At 44.8% G+C, this 17511-nt stretch overlaps 1 protein-coding gene across 1 annotated transcript in view; it reads left to right on the forward strand.

Annotated features, from left to right (window-relative positions):
- Positions 1–17511, forward strand: part of LOC117513706 (potassium voltage-gated channel subfamily H member 3-like) — a 519543-nt gene that overhangs the window by 223629 nt on the left and 278403 nt on the right. The window lies entirely within an intron of this gene.

A 17511-nucleotide genomic window follows, 5' to 3' on the forward strand; every position in this document is an offset into this window, starting at 1 on the left:
ATAACGCCGTTCACCTGTCGTGGCCTCGGAGTCTCGCGGAGTTTTTAGTCCAATTTTGCATGCCTTTTTTTTACAGTGTTCTGTGTTCTGCGTATCTGTTTATAAAAATTTTGTTGCCCAGAAGAAAAAAGAGCGCCAACAACTACTCATAACTGTGTTTGTCACACGGAAACAAACACCTGCTGCAGCGAGATGTGAGTGGAAAAAGGCGCTGGCGTCAGGACGCAGAGGCCCGATCTGTGAAATACTGGTCAGTCACTATTAATAATTTCTTATGTGTCCGACCTCGTTTGTTGATCGTTAAAATTAATTCGTTAGTTCTAAATTCCATCATAATTATTTATAGGAAAACGTTCTATTTTTATTTCTCAAACAAATGTTTGGGCCTGAAAACAGTTTGGTATTATTTTCCTACTAAGGTTTGAACTTTGAGAGTGTTTACACACGAGAGAAAAGTGAGAAAATGTTCATGCCTGATTGAGAAAGTGTATAAACTGTGTAGTGAGGGGTTTTACAGCTTTTTAACGTCTATAATAATTGTAAAAAATAACGCTGACTACGTCGCGGTTTCGCGTATTACGGGCTATTTTTTAGAACGTAACTCCAGCGATTAATGAGGGACCACTGTAACACTTTATTGATTATATACTACAAAACAATTGATATGACGGCCGCTTTTGACGCTCTATTGGCACGCGTCGTGATTGGTGGAGTTCTTTTTCTTTGCCGTCTTTCCGGCTTCTATGTCGTAAAATGAGGGTGTGTCTGAAGCAGAGTCTGAATATTTATGGGCGTGTTTATTATAATTACGATCGTTTCCACCCGCCGCATTTATCAAGATCACGTCAGGCGTACGCCAGAAATGGGCAGGTGCGCACTGCTTGATACATGTCACGGCGACTTTGGTGTATTTCAAGTTTACGCCGTAAATTTACGCCACAAGTGCGCAACATTGATACATGAGGCCCAATATGAGGGCAACATGGGGAATTATAAAAAATGTGATGGAAAGTGACGGAGTGAAATCAACTTTTCCGAATTACCTTGTCAAGGAAAATAAAGAGATAAATGATATAAAATAAGTTGTAAATGAGTTTAATGATTATTTCTCAAAGGTGGGATCAAATCTGGTGGGAAATAAACCAATAGTAGAAGATAAAATAAGTACAATTGTAAATACGGTCAATAGTATTTTCCTTGACAATGTGGAAAAAGATGAAATAAGGAATATTGTAAAAAACTGTAAGCAAAAGATCAACTGACTATGAAGATTTAGACATGACGACTGTAAAAAGTATAATAGAAACTGTTATTGAACCATTTACTTACATTTGTAATCTGTCTCTGTCAACAGGAATTTTCCCAGACGAAATTAAAATTGCCAAGGTAGTCCCATTACATAAAAATAGAGACAAACATAACGTTTCAAATTACAGGCCAGTGTCATTGCTTCCACAGTTTTCTAAAATTATGGAAAAGGTTTTTGTGACAAGGTTGGATAAATTCATTGAGAAACATCATATTTTAAATAATGCTCAGTATGGATTTAGAACAAAACATTCGACAGCTATGGCAATTATGGAATTAACAGAGAAAATATCAACAGCAATAGATAATAAGGATTATATGGTAAGTGTTTTTATTGACTTGAAAAAAGCTTTTGATGTTATCGATCATTCAAGATTGCTTCACAAGTTACAACAATATGGAATAAGAGGGATTGCACATCAGTGGGTAAAAAGCTACTTAGAAAATAGAAAACAGTTTGTTTAGATAAATAATACTAAATCAGAATTGTGTAATATTATGTGTGGAGTACCACAAGGGTCGGTACTTGGAGCCAAACTGTTTATTTTGTATATCAATGATTTTGTGAATATATCTAATGCACTTGGTAGCATTTTATTTGCTGACGATACATCATTATTTTACTCTGGATCAGATATACAGGAAATAGCACAAGTGATAAATGCAGAGTTGGAAAAAGTGAAATATTGGTTTGATATAAACAGATTGTCACTTAATCTTAATAAAACAAATTTCATATTGTTTAATGACAGAGTTAAAAAAATGATGTGTCATTAAAAATAGATGGAATGGACATTCAAAGGGTAAAAGAAGCGGAATTTTTAGGAGTTATGATTGATGTAGATTTTACATGGAAGTCACACATAAATTACATAAAAGGAAAGATAGCGAAAGTCATTGCTGTTTTGCATAAAGTTAAATATTTATTAAATAGTTATGGTTTATTAACATTGTACAATACATTGATTGTTCCATATTTGACTTATTGTGTAGAAATCTGGGGATCAACATGTACAACTTATACACAACCTTTATTTATTTTGCAGAAAAGAACTTTAAAAGTGATTGGCAACAGTTGATTTAGAGATCCATCTAATCCATTGTTCATTAAGTATAGGATACTTAAATTTCATGATTTAGTTGATTTGAAATTACTACAAATAATGTACCAAGCGAATAACAATACCTTACCAATAAACATTCAAAATATGTTTGAAAAAAGAGTAAGTAGTTATAATTTGAAGGGCATAGAAGTCTTTAAAAAACCAAGATTCAGAACCAAGATAAAGGAACGGAGTATTGCAGTGAATGGTGTAAAATTATGGAACAACCTCAACAAAGAAATCAAAGAATCAAGGTCGCTTAAATTATTTAAAAAACATATTAAACTTGATGTATTTCGTAAGTATGAAACTATGAAATAAGTCAGTGGGCTGTGACAAAGCCAAAAATGTAATCTGTTAATAATGTTTAGAATGTTTGAAGTTTAAAATGTAATCTATTAGGGATGTAGTCTTTTAAATAATGGTTAAAATTAGGAAAGAAGTCGGTGGCATGTGACAAAGTCAAAGAAATACAATGATGTCGATTGATGATGCTTTGCAAGATTGTATTGTAAAAAAGGGGCAGAATATATAAGACTTGTTCTTCCAAACTGCTCCTTTTCGTTCAATGGTTTGTAATGTTTTGTTAATTTTGCTTTTCTCTTTTTCTTTTAAATGAATGAAATAAAACCCAGGTGAGACATTATCTAGACCTGCTGCTTTCCAGGGGTTCACCTGTTTCAAAGCCCTCCTAACCTGAGTGTGTGACACCTGAATGACAGAATAATCTGGGCTACAGGGGAGTTTTGTGTAGAGTCTGTGTTAAATCTGTCAAATCTGGCATAAAAGCTGAAAGTCTGGAAGGGTGTTGTCTCTGACCTCCGTGTCCAAGTTTCTCCTGTAGTTATTGGCTGATTGAATTCCCTGCCACATACTATGTGTGTTGTTGTCTAGGTTGAAGCCTTCATGTGTTTGAGAATATGCTGTTTTAGCACCTCTGATGGTTTTACACTGCTCGTAATGGGCCCACTTATATTTTATTTTCTTGCGGACATCTGCATTAAACCCTGGTTTTTGAATTGGGAAAACACAGACAGTTTTGGAGGGGACACAAATGGATGTACACCAGCTGATGTAATTGCTATCTCCGTATATTCATGTATGCTGGCTGTGGCTTCTTTGAATTCTGACATATCTGTTAGCTCCAGACAGCCCTCCAGATTTGCCAGATTTTACTGTGAATTAACTTGGCAGTTAGTGTACCAGGATTGCTGTACCATGATAGCCGTTCTCCCTCATTGGGTCTTACTGCTCTTCACTGCATCGCGGTCAGCCCTGAACGTGGTGTAGCCTGCCATTGTTATGGGCTCGTCTGGTGTGTTCTCACCAAGCCACATTTCACAGAAGCCCAGTATGGAACAGTTCCATGTTTTGCGTTGCTCACATAAGTGTGCATGCAGGTCATCCAAATTATTATCCAGAGACTAAACATTAACAAACAACATGACCAAGAGAGTTAGCCTACTTTTGCTAACCAGGTAGCGGACCTTCCGGTCAATTCCTCCTCTTCTACCACGTCGCCTCCTCTGCCTGTTGTCCTCAGACAAGATCCTTGCTGTGGCTTGCCCTGGTGTCGCGATCAGTTCAGGGAAAGAGTCCAAGACACTTGTTTCAAAAATTAAGCTCTGATTACTCACTTCCAGCTGGAACAAGGTCACTCGGTCATATTTGATGTTTACTTGCATTGTGCCCTTAATTCTAAGCTCAAAAATAAGAGAAAATAATAAATAAAGCAAAGTCTCACTCAGAGACCTCCGCGATGTTGATCTTGGCCATTATCAATATTTGGATCAATCTGCCCAACAACACTGATGACAGTGATGCAGAAAAAGCTGTGTGAAAATGTATTACTTTTGCATCGCTGCATAAATGTCAGTGACCAGTGTAATTGTGAAATGGTAAAACTCTTCACTCAAATGTCCCTTTCATGACTATCATATAGCAGGTAAATGACAAAATGAGGATTATAATTCCTTTCCAAAATATATGATTTCAGCATTTGAAATCTTTGCCTTCAAAGTTCCCGCCCACAGGGTGGGTAGTTTGCTAGTCTGGAGAAATCAATCAATCAATCAATCAATCAATCAATTTTTTTTTTTATATAGCGCCAAATCACAACAAACAGTTGCCCCAAGGCGCTTTATATTGTAAGGCAAGGCCATACAATAATTATGTAAAACCCCAACGGTCAAAACGACCCCCTGTGAGCAAGCACTTGGCTACAGTGGGAAGGAAAAACTCCCTTTTAACAGGAAGAAACCTCCAGCAGAACCAGGCTCAGGGAGGGGCAGTCTTCTGCTGGGACTGGTTGGGGCTGAGGGAGAGAACCAGGAAAAAGACATGCTGTGGAGGGGAGCAGAGATCGATCACTAATGATTAAATGCAGTGGTGCATACAGAGCAAAAAGAGAAAGAAACAGTGCATCATGGGAACCCCCCAGCAGTCTACGTCTATAGCAGCATAACTAAGGGATGGTTCAGGGTCACCTGATCCAGCCCTAACTATAAGCTTTAGCAAAAAGGAAAGTTTTAAGCCTAATCTTAAAGTAGAGAGGGTGTCTGTCTCCCTGATCTGAATTGGGAGCTGGTTCCACAGGAGAGGAGCCTGAAAGCTGAAGGCTCTGCCTCCCATTCTACTCTTACAAACCCTAGGAACTACAAGTAAGCCTGCAGTCTGAGAGCGAAGCGCTCTATTGGGTTGATATGGTACTACGAGGTCCCTAAGATAAGATGGGACCTGATTATTCAAAACCTTATAAGTAAGAAGAAGAATTTTAAATTCTATTCTAGAATTAACAGGAAGCCAATGAAGAGAGGCCAATATGGGTGAGATATGCTCTCTCCTTCTAGTCCCCGTCAGTACTCTAGCTGCAGCATTTTGAATTAACTGAAGGCTTTTTAGGGAACTTTTAGGACAACCTGATAATAATGAATTACAATAGTCCAGCCTAGAGGAAATAAATGCATGAATTAGTTTTTCAGCATCACTCTGAGACAAGACCTTTCTGATTTTAGAGATATTGCGTAAATGCAAAAAAGCAGTCCTACATATTTGTTTAATATGCTGCTTTGAATGACATATCCTGATCAAAAATGACTCCAAGATTTCTCACAGTATTACTAGAGGTCAGGGTAATGCCATCCAGAGTAAGGATCTGGTTAGACACCATGTTTCTAAGATTTGTGGGGCCAAGTACAATAACTTCAGTTTTATCTGAGTTTAAAAGCAGGAAATTAGAGGTCATCCATGTCTTTATGTCTGTAAGACAATCCTGCAGTTTAGCTAATTGGTGTGTGTCCTCTGGCTTCATGGATAGATAAAGCTGGGTATCATCTGCGTAACAATGAAAATTTAAGCAATACCGTCTAATAATACTGCCTAAGGGAAGCATGTATAAAGTGAATAAAATTGGTCCTAGCACAAAACCTTGTGGAACTCCATAATTAACTTTAGTCTGTGAAGAAGATTCCCCATTTACATGAACAAATTGTAATCTATTAGACAAATATGATTCAAACCACCGCAGCGCAGTGCCTTTAATACCTATGGCATGCTCTAATCTCTGTAATAAAATTTTATGGTCAACAGTATCAAAAGCAGCACTGAGGTCTAACAGAACAAGCACAGAGATGAGTCCACTGTCCGAGGCCATAAGAAGATAATTTGTAACCTTCACTAATGCTGTTTCTGTACTATGATGAATTCTAAAACCTGACTGAAACTCTTCAAATAGACCATTCCTCTGCAGATGATCAGTTAGCTGTTTTACAACTACCCTTTCAAGAATTTATGAGAGAAAAGGAAGGTTGGAGATTGGCCTATAATTAGCTAAGATAGCTGGGTCAAGTGATGGCTTTTTAAGTAATGGTTTAATTACTGCCACCTTAAAAGCCTGTGGTACATAGCCAACTAACAAAGATAGATTGATCATATTTAAGATCGAAGTATTAAATAATGGTAGGGCTTCCTTGAGCAGCCTGGTAGGAATGGGGTCTAATAAGCATGTTGATGGTTTGGATGAAGTAACTAATGAAAATAACTCAGACAGAACAATCGGAGAGAAAGAGTCTAACCAAATACTGGCATCACTGAAAGCAGCCAAAGATAACGATACGTCTTTGGGATGGTTATGAGTAATTTTTTCTCTAATAGTTAAAATTTTGTTAGCAAAGAAAGTCATGAAGTCATTACTAGTTAAAGTTAATGGAATACTCAGCTCAATAGAGCTCTGACTCTTTGTCAGCCTGGCTACAGTGTTGAAAAGAAACCTGGGGTTGTTCTTATTTTCTTCAATTAGTGATGAGTAGAAAGATGTCCTAGCTTTACGGAGGGCTTTTTTATAGAGCAACAGACTCTTTTTCCAGGCTAAGTGAAGATCTTCTAAATTAGTGAGACGCCATTTCCTCTCCAACTTACGGGTTATCTGCTTTAAGCTACGAGTTTGTGAGTTATACCACGGAGTCAGGCACTTCTGATTTAAAGCTCTCTTTTTTTAGAGGAGCTACAGCATCCAAAGTTGTCTTCAATGAGGATGTAAAACTATTGACGAGATACTCTATCTCACTTACAGAGTTTAGGTAGCTACTCTGCACTGTGTTGGTATATGGCATTAGAGAACATAAAGAAGGAATCATATCCTTAAACCTAGTTACAGTGCTTTCTGAAAGACTTCTAGTGTAATGAAACTTATTCCCCACTGCTGGGTAGTCCATCAGAGTAAATGTAAATGTTATTAAGAAATGATCAGACGGGAGTTTTCAGGGAATACTGTTAAGTCTTCTATTTCCATACCATAAGTCAGAACAAGATCTAAGATATGATTAAAGTGGTGGGTGGACTCATTTACTTTTTGAGCAAAGCCAATAGAGTCTAATAATAGATTAAATGCAGTGTTAAGGCTGTCATTCTCAGCATCTGTGTGGATGTTAAAATCGCCCACTATAATTATCTTATCTGAGCTAAGCACTAAGTCAGACAAAAGGTCTGAAAATTCACAGAGAAACTCACAGTAACGACCAGGTGGACGATAGATAATAACAAATAAAACTGGTTTTTGGGACTTCCAATTTGGATGGACAAGACTAAGAGTCAAGCTTTCAAATGAATTAAAGCTTATTTATACATATTTATTTATACAAATACATATTTTAATTTTCCCTACGTGTGAGGGCTAATTTAACCAGAAAACACAGGAGGGCAAGAACAGCAGCAGACATTTTGTTTCAAGTGAAAACTACCTAGAATTGACCAACAATGTTTCCACCTGAACACAATAAAACCACAGCAGGAATTTTTACATTTCATTTACATATATACAAGAAAAATGAAAATGTTTCAAAAAAGCTGGGACAATGGTAAACATACCACTGTCCCAGCTTTTTAGAAATATGTTGCAGGCATCCATTTCAAAATGAGCAAATATTTGCACAAAAACAATAAAGTTTATCAGTTTAAACATTAAATATCTTGTCTTTGTGGTGTATTCAATTGAATATAGGTATTGTTGTACTTGTGAAAGTGTAGGAACACGGACCCACAACAGGGAGCGCAAATGAACGGACAATGGAGAAGATAAATAACAAGTTTTACTATTGTGAAACGAGCACAACCAATACAACAATCAACAATTTGGGGGTAAGCCGAATTCTGCTGGTGTCGTGTGGGCAGGCTCGAAGGTAGGAGACGTCCGTCCAGGTCGAACCGGAACCATCCAGATTTCCTCTGCCACCGAACCCTGGAAGTACTGGAACCGCCAAGTCCCGAATTCCCAGGTGGCCACTGCCTCCGCTCGTCGGATCCGGTACTGCTGGCAAGAGAGAGCAACAACACACAGGTGTGGATGCGGCTGCACCCAGTAACACGGAGAGGGGAGAAGCTGCCTCCACCTCTCGTCCCAAAAAAGCAGGAAGGTGAGTACTTATCTAGTCACTCGGCCTGCGGTAGTCCGCTGTCCTGAAAGGTTTAACAAGTTTATCGATTAACACAGAATATGCTGCAGAGAACGTTACCTCTATCTCAAGGCGATATCTCGGCATCAAGGTGGAGACGCCGTCCTGATGATATACCTCCGTGCTGAGTGGAGTCAGCTGTGTCCGGTAATGGGTGACAGCTGTCACCCTGGCTGCTCTCATCAGGCGGCAGCGCCCTCTGGTGCCTGGAGCCCGCACTCCAGGCAGGGCGCCCTCTGGTGGTGGTGGGCCAGCAGTACCTCCTCTTCAGCGGCCCACACAACAGGACCCCCCCCTCAACGGGCGCCTCCTGGCGCACGACCGGGCTTGTCCGGATGGCGACGGTAGAAGTCGGCCAGGAGGGCCGGGTCCAGGATGAAGCCCTTCTTCACCCAGGAGCGTTCTTCGGGGCCGTACCCCTCCCAGTCCACCAGGTACTGAAAACCCCGGCCCATTCGACGGACATCGAGGAGCCGGCGCACGGTCCAAGCCGGTTCCCCGTCGATGATCCGGGCAGGAGGTGGTGCCGGACCCGGGGTGCAGAGGGGTGAGGTGTGATGGGGTTTTATCCGGGAGACATGAAACACTGGGTGAATCCGCAGCGAGGCCGGAAGCTGAAGCCTCACTGCGGCGGGATTGATGACTTTGAGGATCTTGAAGGGACCGATGTATCGTTCTTGGAGCTTGGGGGAGTCCACTTGAAGGGGAATGTCCTTGGTGGACAACCACACTTCCTGCCCAGGACGATACGTGGGGGCCGGGGCCCGCCGCCGGTCTGCATGTTTCTTCGCCCTCGTCCGGGCCTTCAACAAAGCAGAGCGGGCGGCACGCCACACCCGACGGCACTTCCGTAGGTGGGCCTGGACCGAGGGCACACCGACCTCTCCCTCGACCACCGGAAACAAGGGGGGCTGATACCCCAAGCACACCTCAAACGGGGAGAGGCCGGTGGCTGATGACACTTGGCTGTTGTGGGCGTACTTGATCCAGGCCAGGTGGGTACTCCAGGCCGTCGGGTGCGCGGCTGTCACACAGCGTAGTGTCTGCTCCAATTCTTGGTTGGCCCGCTCTGCTTGCCCGTTGGTCTGGGGGTGGTACCCGGACGAAAGGCTGACCGAGGCCCCCAGTTCCCGGCAGAAGCTCCTCCAAACGTGTGAGGTAAACTGGGGACCGCGATCGGAGACGATGTCTGATGGTATACCATGCAGACGGACGACGTGGTGGACCAGGAGGTCCGCTGTCTCCTGGGCCGTTGGGAGCTTCGGGAGGGCCACGAAGTGGGCCGCCTTGGAGAAACGGTCCACTATCGTGAAGACGACGGTGTTTCCCTGGGACGGCGGGAGACCCGTGACAAAGTCCAGGCCGATGTGGGACCAGGGGCGATGAGGCACGGGCAGTGGCTGTAGCTGCCCTGAGGTCTTTCTGTGGTCGGCCTTGCCCCTGGCGCAGGTGGTACAGGCCTGGACGTAGTCCCGGATGTCGGCCTCCAGGGATGCCCACCAGAAGCGTTGCCGGACGACTGTCACGGTCCTTCGCACCCCAGGGTGACAGGAGAGTTTAGAACCGTGACAGAAGTCCAGGACTGCAGCCCTAGCTTCTGGTGGGACGTATAGTCTGTTCTTTGGTCCGTTTCCGGGGTCCGGGTCACGGGTCAGGGCCTCCCGGACGGTCTTCTCCACGTCCCAGGTGAGGGCGGCCACGATAGCGGACTCCGGGATGATGGGATCCGGGGGATCCGACGGTTCCGTTTTGACTTCGTCTTCGTGCACCCGGGACAATGCATCCGATCTTTGATTCTTGGTCCCGGGACGGTAGGTAATCCGGAAGTCAAAACGGCCAAAGAACAGTGACCAGCGGGCTTGCCTGGGGTTCAGCCGCTTGGCGGTCCTGATGTACTCCAGGTTCCGATGGTCAGTGAAAACCGTGAATGGCACGGCTGTTCCCTCCAACAGATGTCTCCACTCTTCGAGGGCCTCTTTCACAGCAAGGAGTTCCCGATTGCCGACGTCATAGTTCCGTTCAGCGGGGGTCAACCTGCGGGAAAAATAGGCACATGGGTGAAGGACCTTATCGGTCTTCCCGCTCTGGGAGAGCACCGCTCCTATCCCTGAGTCCGAGGCATCCACTTCAACCACTAACTGGCGGCTAGGATCGGGCTGCACCAGAACTGGTGCAGACGAAAAGCGCCGTTTCAACTCCTTGAACGCGGCTTCGCACCGATCCGACCAGGTGAAGGGGACTTTTGGTGAGGTCAGGGCTGTCAGGGGGCTAACTACCTGACTGTAGCCCTTAATGAACCTCCTGTAGAAATTAGCAAAGCCGAGGAACTGTTGCAGCTTCCTACGGCTTGTGGGTTGGGGCCAATCTCTCACCGCCGCAACCTTGGCCGGATCAGGGGCGACGGAGTTGGAGGAGATGATAAACCCAGGAAGGACAAAGAAGTGCGGTGGAATTCACACTTCTCGCCCTTCACAAACAGGCGGTTCTCCAACAACCGCTGCAGGACCTGACGGACATGCCGGACATGAGTCTCAGGATCCGGGGAAAAGATGAGTATATCGTCCAGATACACGAAGACGAACCGGTGCAGGAAGTCCCGCAAGACATCGTTTACCAACGCTTGGAAAGTCGCGGGAGCATTAGTGAGACCGAACGGCATGACCAGGTACTCAAAATGGCCTAACGGGGTGTTAAATGCCGTCTTCCATTCGTCTCCCTTCCTGATCCGAACCAAATGATACGCATTCCTAAGATCAAGCTTGGTGAAGATTTTGGCTCCATGCAAGGGGGTGAACACTGAATCCAACAAGGGCAACGGGTATCGATTGCGAACCGTGATTTCGTTCAACCCCCTATAATCAATGCATGGACGAAGCCCGCCATCCTTTTTACCCACAAAAAAGAAACCAGCACCCATCGGAGAGGTGGAATTCCGGATCAACCCGGCAGCTAATGAGTCCCGGATGTAGGTCTCCATTGATTCACGCTCTGGCGTGAGAGGTTGTACAGCCTACTGGACGGGAACTCACTGCCTGGAACCAAATCAATGGCACAATCATACGGGCGGTGGGGAGGAAGCGTGAGAGCCAGATCCTTGCTGAACACGTCAGCGAGGTCATGGTACTCCGCCGGCACCGCCTTCAGATTGGGCGGGACTCGGACCTCCTCCTTAGCTTGGGAGCTGGGAGGAACCGAGGAACCTAGACACTCCCGATGGCAGGTTTCGCTCCACTGAACCACTACCCCGGACGGCCAATCGATCCGGGGATTGTGTTTTAGCATCCAGGAAAACCCAAAACCACACGGGAGGTGGCCTGAGTCACAAAGACCTCGATCACCTCCCGGTGGTTACCTGACACCACCAGAGTTACAGGAGGTGTCTTATGCGTGATTGGTGGGAGTAGGGAGCCATCTAGTGCCCGAACCTGCACAGGCGAGGTAAGAGCCACCAGAGGGAGCCCTATCTCCCTCGCCCATCTACTGTCTAGCAGATTCCCCTCGGAGCCCGTGTCCACCAGTGCTGGGGCCTTCAGGGTTGAATCCTCAAACAGGATCGTGACTGGGAGTCGTGTGGCAATGTGGGTGCGTCCCACGTGAATGTTTCGGCCCACCCCGGCCCAGTCTCTAGGGGCGGGCGTTGGAGTTTAACCGCTCGGGGCAGTCGTTTGCCAGATGCTCAATCGAGCCACAAACAAAACAAGCTCCGTGGGCCCGCCTCCTTTGTGCTCCAGGTGCCCTAAATGTTGCCCTGCTCGTGTCCATAGCTTCGTCAGCAGGGGGAGCCGTAGGCGCACGGAGCGCAGGAACAGAGGAGCGTGGGGAGGGCGGAGCTCGGTCGGAACCGGAAGGGAGAGGGACGACGCGTGCCTGGCCACGCCCTTCGCCTCGTTCCCGACGGCGTTCCTCTAGCCGGTTGTCGAGTCGTATGACTAGATCGATGAGCCCATCTAAATCCCGCGGTTCATCCTTCGCCACCAGGTGCTCTTTTAGGACCAGTGACAGTCCGTTTACAAAGGCGGCGCGGAGGGCAGTGCTATTCCAGCCGGATCTCGCCGCTGCGATGCGGAAGGCGACTGCATAGGCAGCTGCTCTCCGACGCCCCTGTCTTATTGACAGTAGCGCGGTTGAAGCGGTCTCTCCTCTATTGGGATGATCGAACACCGTTCTGAGCTCCCGCACAAACCCATCGTATGTATGAAGGAGCCGTGAGTTCTGCTCCCAGAGCGCTGTAGCCCAAGCGCGTGCCTCCCCGCGAAGCAGGTTTATTACATAAGCTACTTTGCTAGCGTCAGTCGCGTACATCACGGGACGCTGTGCGAAGACGAGCGAACACTCTGCATCAAAAAATCCGCGCACGTCTCCACACAGCCTCCGTACGGTTCTGGAGGGCTTATGTATGCTTCTGGGGACGGAGGGAGGGGCCGTTGAATGACCAGTGGAACGTCACTATTACGCGCAGGGTCCTCGGGAGGGAGAGCCACAGCGGCGCCCGAAGGGCGTGCTTCCACTTGTGCGGCGAGAGCCTCCACCCTGCGGTTTAGGAGAACGTTCTGCTCGGTCATTAAATCCATCCGAGTGGTGAAAGCGGTGAGGATCCGCTGCAACTCACCGATTACCCCTCCCGAAGACGCCGACGCTCCCTGTTCTTCCATTGGCCGTTCAACAGCCGGTTGACGCCCCTCGGGATCCATGACGCTGGCCGAGATATCCTGTTGTGAAAGTGTAGGAACACGGACCCACAACAGGGAGCGCAAATGAACGGACAATGGAGAAGATAAATAACAAGTTTTACTATTGTGAAACGAGCACAACCAATACAACAATCAACAATTTGGGGGTAAGCCGAATTCTGCTGGTGTCGTGTGGGCAGGCTCGAAGGTAGGAGACGTCCGTCCAGGTCGAACCGGAACCATCCAGATTTCCTCTGCCACCGAACCCTGGAAGTACTGGAACCGCCAAGTCCCGAATTCCCAGGTGGCCACTGCCTCCGCTCGTCGGATCCGGTACTGCTGGCAAGAGAGAGCAACAACACACAGGTGTGGATGCGGCTGCACCCAGTAACACGGAGAGGGGAGAAGCTGCCTCCACCTCTCGTCCCAAAAAAGCAGGAAGGTGAGTACTTATCTAGTCACTCGGCCTGCGGTAGTCCGCTGTCCTGAAAGGTTTAACAAGTTTATCGATTAACACAGAATATGCTGCAGAGAATGTTACCTCTATCTCAAGGCGATATCTCGGCATCGAGGTGGAGACGCCGTCCTGATGATATACCTCCGTGCTGAATGGAGTCAGCTGTGTCCGGTAATGGGTGACAGCTGTCACCCTGGCTGCTCTCATCAGGCGGCAGCGCCCTCTGGTGCCTGGAGCCCGCACTCCAGGCAGGGCGCCCTCTGGTGGTGGTGGGCCAGCAGTACCTCCTCTTCAGCGGCCCACACAACAATAGGTTGAAGAGGATTTTCAAATCATTGTATTCTGTTTTTATTTACATTTAACACAATGTCCCAACTTCACTGGAATTGGGGTTGTAAATTATTAAGCATAATTCAAGTTATACTTGGCCTATTAACAAAATTTAAAAAGTGAATGTTCAAGTATCCACGTTCAACATGCATTCAAAGAGACACTCAGAGTGGAGCTGATTGTGTGCTATGTCTGCTTAATTAGGTCAGGTGACTTTTGACACGCTGGTGTGTCATTCTACTCCACCAAGCAGCTCCCCATCACGCACTGTGCCAGCCACCAGCCTATTGCACATTTGCACACCACATATGATTTGAATACTGGTGGAATGAAAATGTTTCCTATTAATAAAAACAAATTCATCATGTGATGGTGCCTTTATAGCAGCAATATGTGTGCAGTCAATAGCTTTGATTACATTAGGGAAACTGGCTCTCACTGCAAAATGCTCTAAAGTTGGAATGTACCCGGATGACATTCAGATGATTGCATTTCACACAGCTGGCATGGCTCAGCGCAAGGTTGACTGGCACACCCCTGACCGATCAGACAGCTCACACTGAAATGCCCCTGATGCCAGGATGCCCAGTGTGGTCAGCACCTGTGTGGGCACAGACAACCCCTGGTCCTCACAGTATTGTGATCTGGGCGGCTGCAGTTCTGTGCACAACTCCAGAAACAGTGACCTTGGTAATCAAAATTACTCACGTTGGATTGCACCATTGCAAGGTCCTCTAACAATGCTAATGCAGCCACTGTTAGTGCCATTTATATCCATCTACATAATTGCAAACACATGATAGTATTAAATGTTCATTGGTGTATTAAATGTTCATCAGTGTGGCTCTGATGGGCACATTACTCTGGTGACTTCTTGTTTTCACACTATTATCAGTTCTCTGTGCCACCTCTAGGTGTTGGAGGTGGCACAATATCTGGAGAAACGTGCATACACCAGCCAGGATTTTGCATGACGCACCGCACATTTCCACGGTTCACTTCACTTTGATACATGTGAATGTGAGCATGGAGATGGATGTACAGCACTTATTTTTCTTTTTTTTTTTTTTTTTGCGTAAGCACACTTTGTACATGAGGCCCCTGGTCCTCTTTGAAATAAACTCATAATGTGAAGATAAAAAGAATTGAGGTCATTTTCTGTTGTCCACTTTCAGTGGACTGAGTTCGTGTTTTTTTTTTTGTTTGTTTGTTTTTTGTTTTTTAAAGGAACTATGTGTGAAAAACACCCCTTGTTTCTGTTCTGTTTTTGTTCTCCTGTGTTTGTGTTCTGCAGGTTGTTTGTGGTGTTGGTATTTATAGTGCATTCTCTCTACTGTCTGATAGTTCTTGTTTTGTCATCCAGTGTTTGTATTGCTTTTGTGTTTTTGTATCCATGTTTTGTGTTTATGGTTCCCAGTGTTTTGGTTTCATCTCGACTTATGTCTTGGATCATTCCCTCATGTTCCTTGCTTGTGTGGCATTTATTTTGACATACTCTTCCCGTAGTCCATCTATGCAGTAGTTCCCTGTTGTCTTGGGTTTTTCCTGCTGTCTGTTCATTTTTTGGTTCTCTTACTAGCCCTACCTATTTCCAATGGTCCTTTGGCCTGCTCCTATGTGTTTGCCCTTTCCTTGTTCACTCTGTGTTCATCTTTCCTGTCTTGTTTTTTTGGATAAAGCCAGTGACCACTAATTCTTTGTGTCCTCTTGTTTCACCTTCCCCACCTGCCCAGATTTTGGGCAGGTGACACTACCTGATGATGATGACAATACCAAAAAGAAAAAAATGTGCAAAGTGAGTCAATGAACTCAAATTTCCAAAGTACAACCAGACAAACACTGGCACCACAACACACAAACCCAAAAGTAATAACAGATCAATAGACCCAAGTCTTCAACTATAGCACGCAGTTTTGTTATCTTGTAATATCTTTAAAGCCTACTAACGTACCAAGTACTTTAATATTGTCAGGACAGTTGTTCCAGATGTTAACACCTTTGACAGATACACAATGACTTTTTGCAGTAGTTCAGATCTTGATATCTCAAAAATAAAATTCCTCTCAAATATAACCGGAGTCCCTCAGTTTAAACAGATCCTGGACATGTTGTGGCAGCAATTTATTTTTAACTTATATGTAATTTGTATTGTAATCAACCAAGACCCAGAATTTTAGAATATGTAAATGGGCAAACAATGAATTTGTTGGCTCACAATATGATTTGTTACAAATAATTCTTACAGCTTTCTTTTGCAACAAAAATATGGACTAGTAATAGTTGTATATGTATTTCCCCATATCTCAATACAGTAGGTCATGTATGGAACGAGCAATGGATGATATAAAATCGTTAATGAGCGTTGGGAAATTAAATCTTGTGCTTTATGCAGAATGCAATGCTTTTGACATTTTGGATTTAACAAATTAATATGCGTTTTCCAGCTCAGTTTTCATCAATAACAACACCAAGAAATTTGTATCAGTTACAGTTTCAATTTCAATATCATTTAATAATAAATTTCTGCAGGAACTCCTGGACTTGTTTCCAAATATGATACACTTTGTCTTACCAAAGTGAAGTGATACTTGTTTGAATCAAACCACTGTTTAAACTTCTGTAGCTCTTTCTCAATCATGTCCAAGGTCTGTCCCAAGTGATCCCCACTACAAAACACAGTCTTATCATCAGCAAACAAAATACAACTGACGGACCTGGAAACCAAACATAGGTCATTAATATACAGAAGGAAACAACAGCCTAGAACTGAACCCTGGGGCACTCCACAAGTAGTTTTCATGAGTTCAGAATTGTCCCACCAATATGTACACACTGATATCTATTGTATAATAGCTAACTATCCAATCATATGCCAGTCCCTTGATACCATACCTCTGCAGTTGTCCAATAGCACATTATGGTCTATAGCAGGCTATTCAACTGGCAGCCCACCGGATCAGAATCGGCCCTTAATAAGTTTGGACTCGGTCCGCGGCCCATCTACCCATAAATAATAATAAATACACAATCAAAAGCCGCTACAAAGTGCATTCGCCAATTTTCTGCATTTTACAATACTTTGTGGCACTTTACGGCACGTTGAGTCCTTTACGGCATGTCAGCACTGTTTCCAAACAGACCCACCTCACGTGCGGGCACTGCGTAAGAAGAAGACAACAGGGCACATTCAAAGGAGAAGAGACATAAAGTTGACAACGAAAATAGAAGATTTAATAATGACTGGACTGATGAATATGTGCACGTAGAAAATGCCGAAGGCAATCCTATGTGCCCGCTGTGTTCTGACTGTTGCTCGGTGAATAAGGAATATAAAGTGCGGAAGCACTTCATTACGACTCACTCCTGTTTTGACAATGAATATCCACCAGGTTCTGATGCTCATCAAAAATAAAAGGGCTTAATATGAACTACAAACGAAGCACTGCAATCTTCTCCCGTAGCTGCACTCTGCAACAGAAGACAACAGCAGCATCCCTGCGTGTTGTGTGGGTTCTTGCTAAAAATAAAATGCCGTTCACTGACTCCGAAACAGTGAAAGAATGCATATTACCCGCGTCAACGACGGTGGTAGTGGACGACAAGCGAAAACAGCAGGTAATGTCTTCAATCAAGTCAATCCCTCTGTCAGATACAACAGCTGCAAGACGACTGGATGTTTTGCCACAGACGTTTTC

The sequence above is a fragment of the Thalassophryne amazonica genome, chromosome 1 (genome assembly GCF_902500255.1).
Source record: "Thalassophryne amazonica chromosome 1, fThaAma1.1, whole genome shotgun sequence".
Lineage (NCBI taxonomy): Eukaryota > Metazoa > Chordata > Actinopteri > Batrachoidiformes > Batrachoididae > Thalassophryne > Thalassophryne amazonica.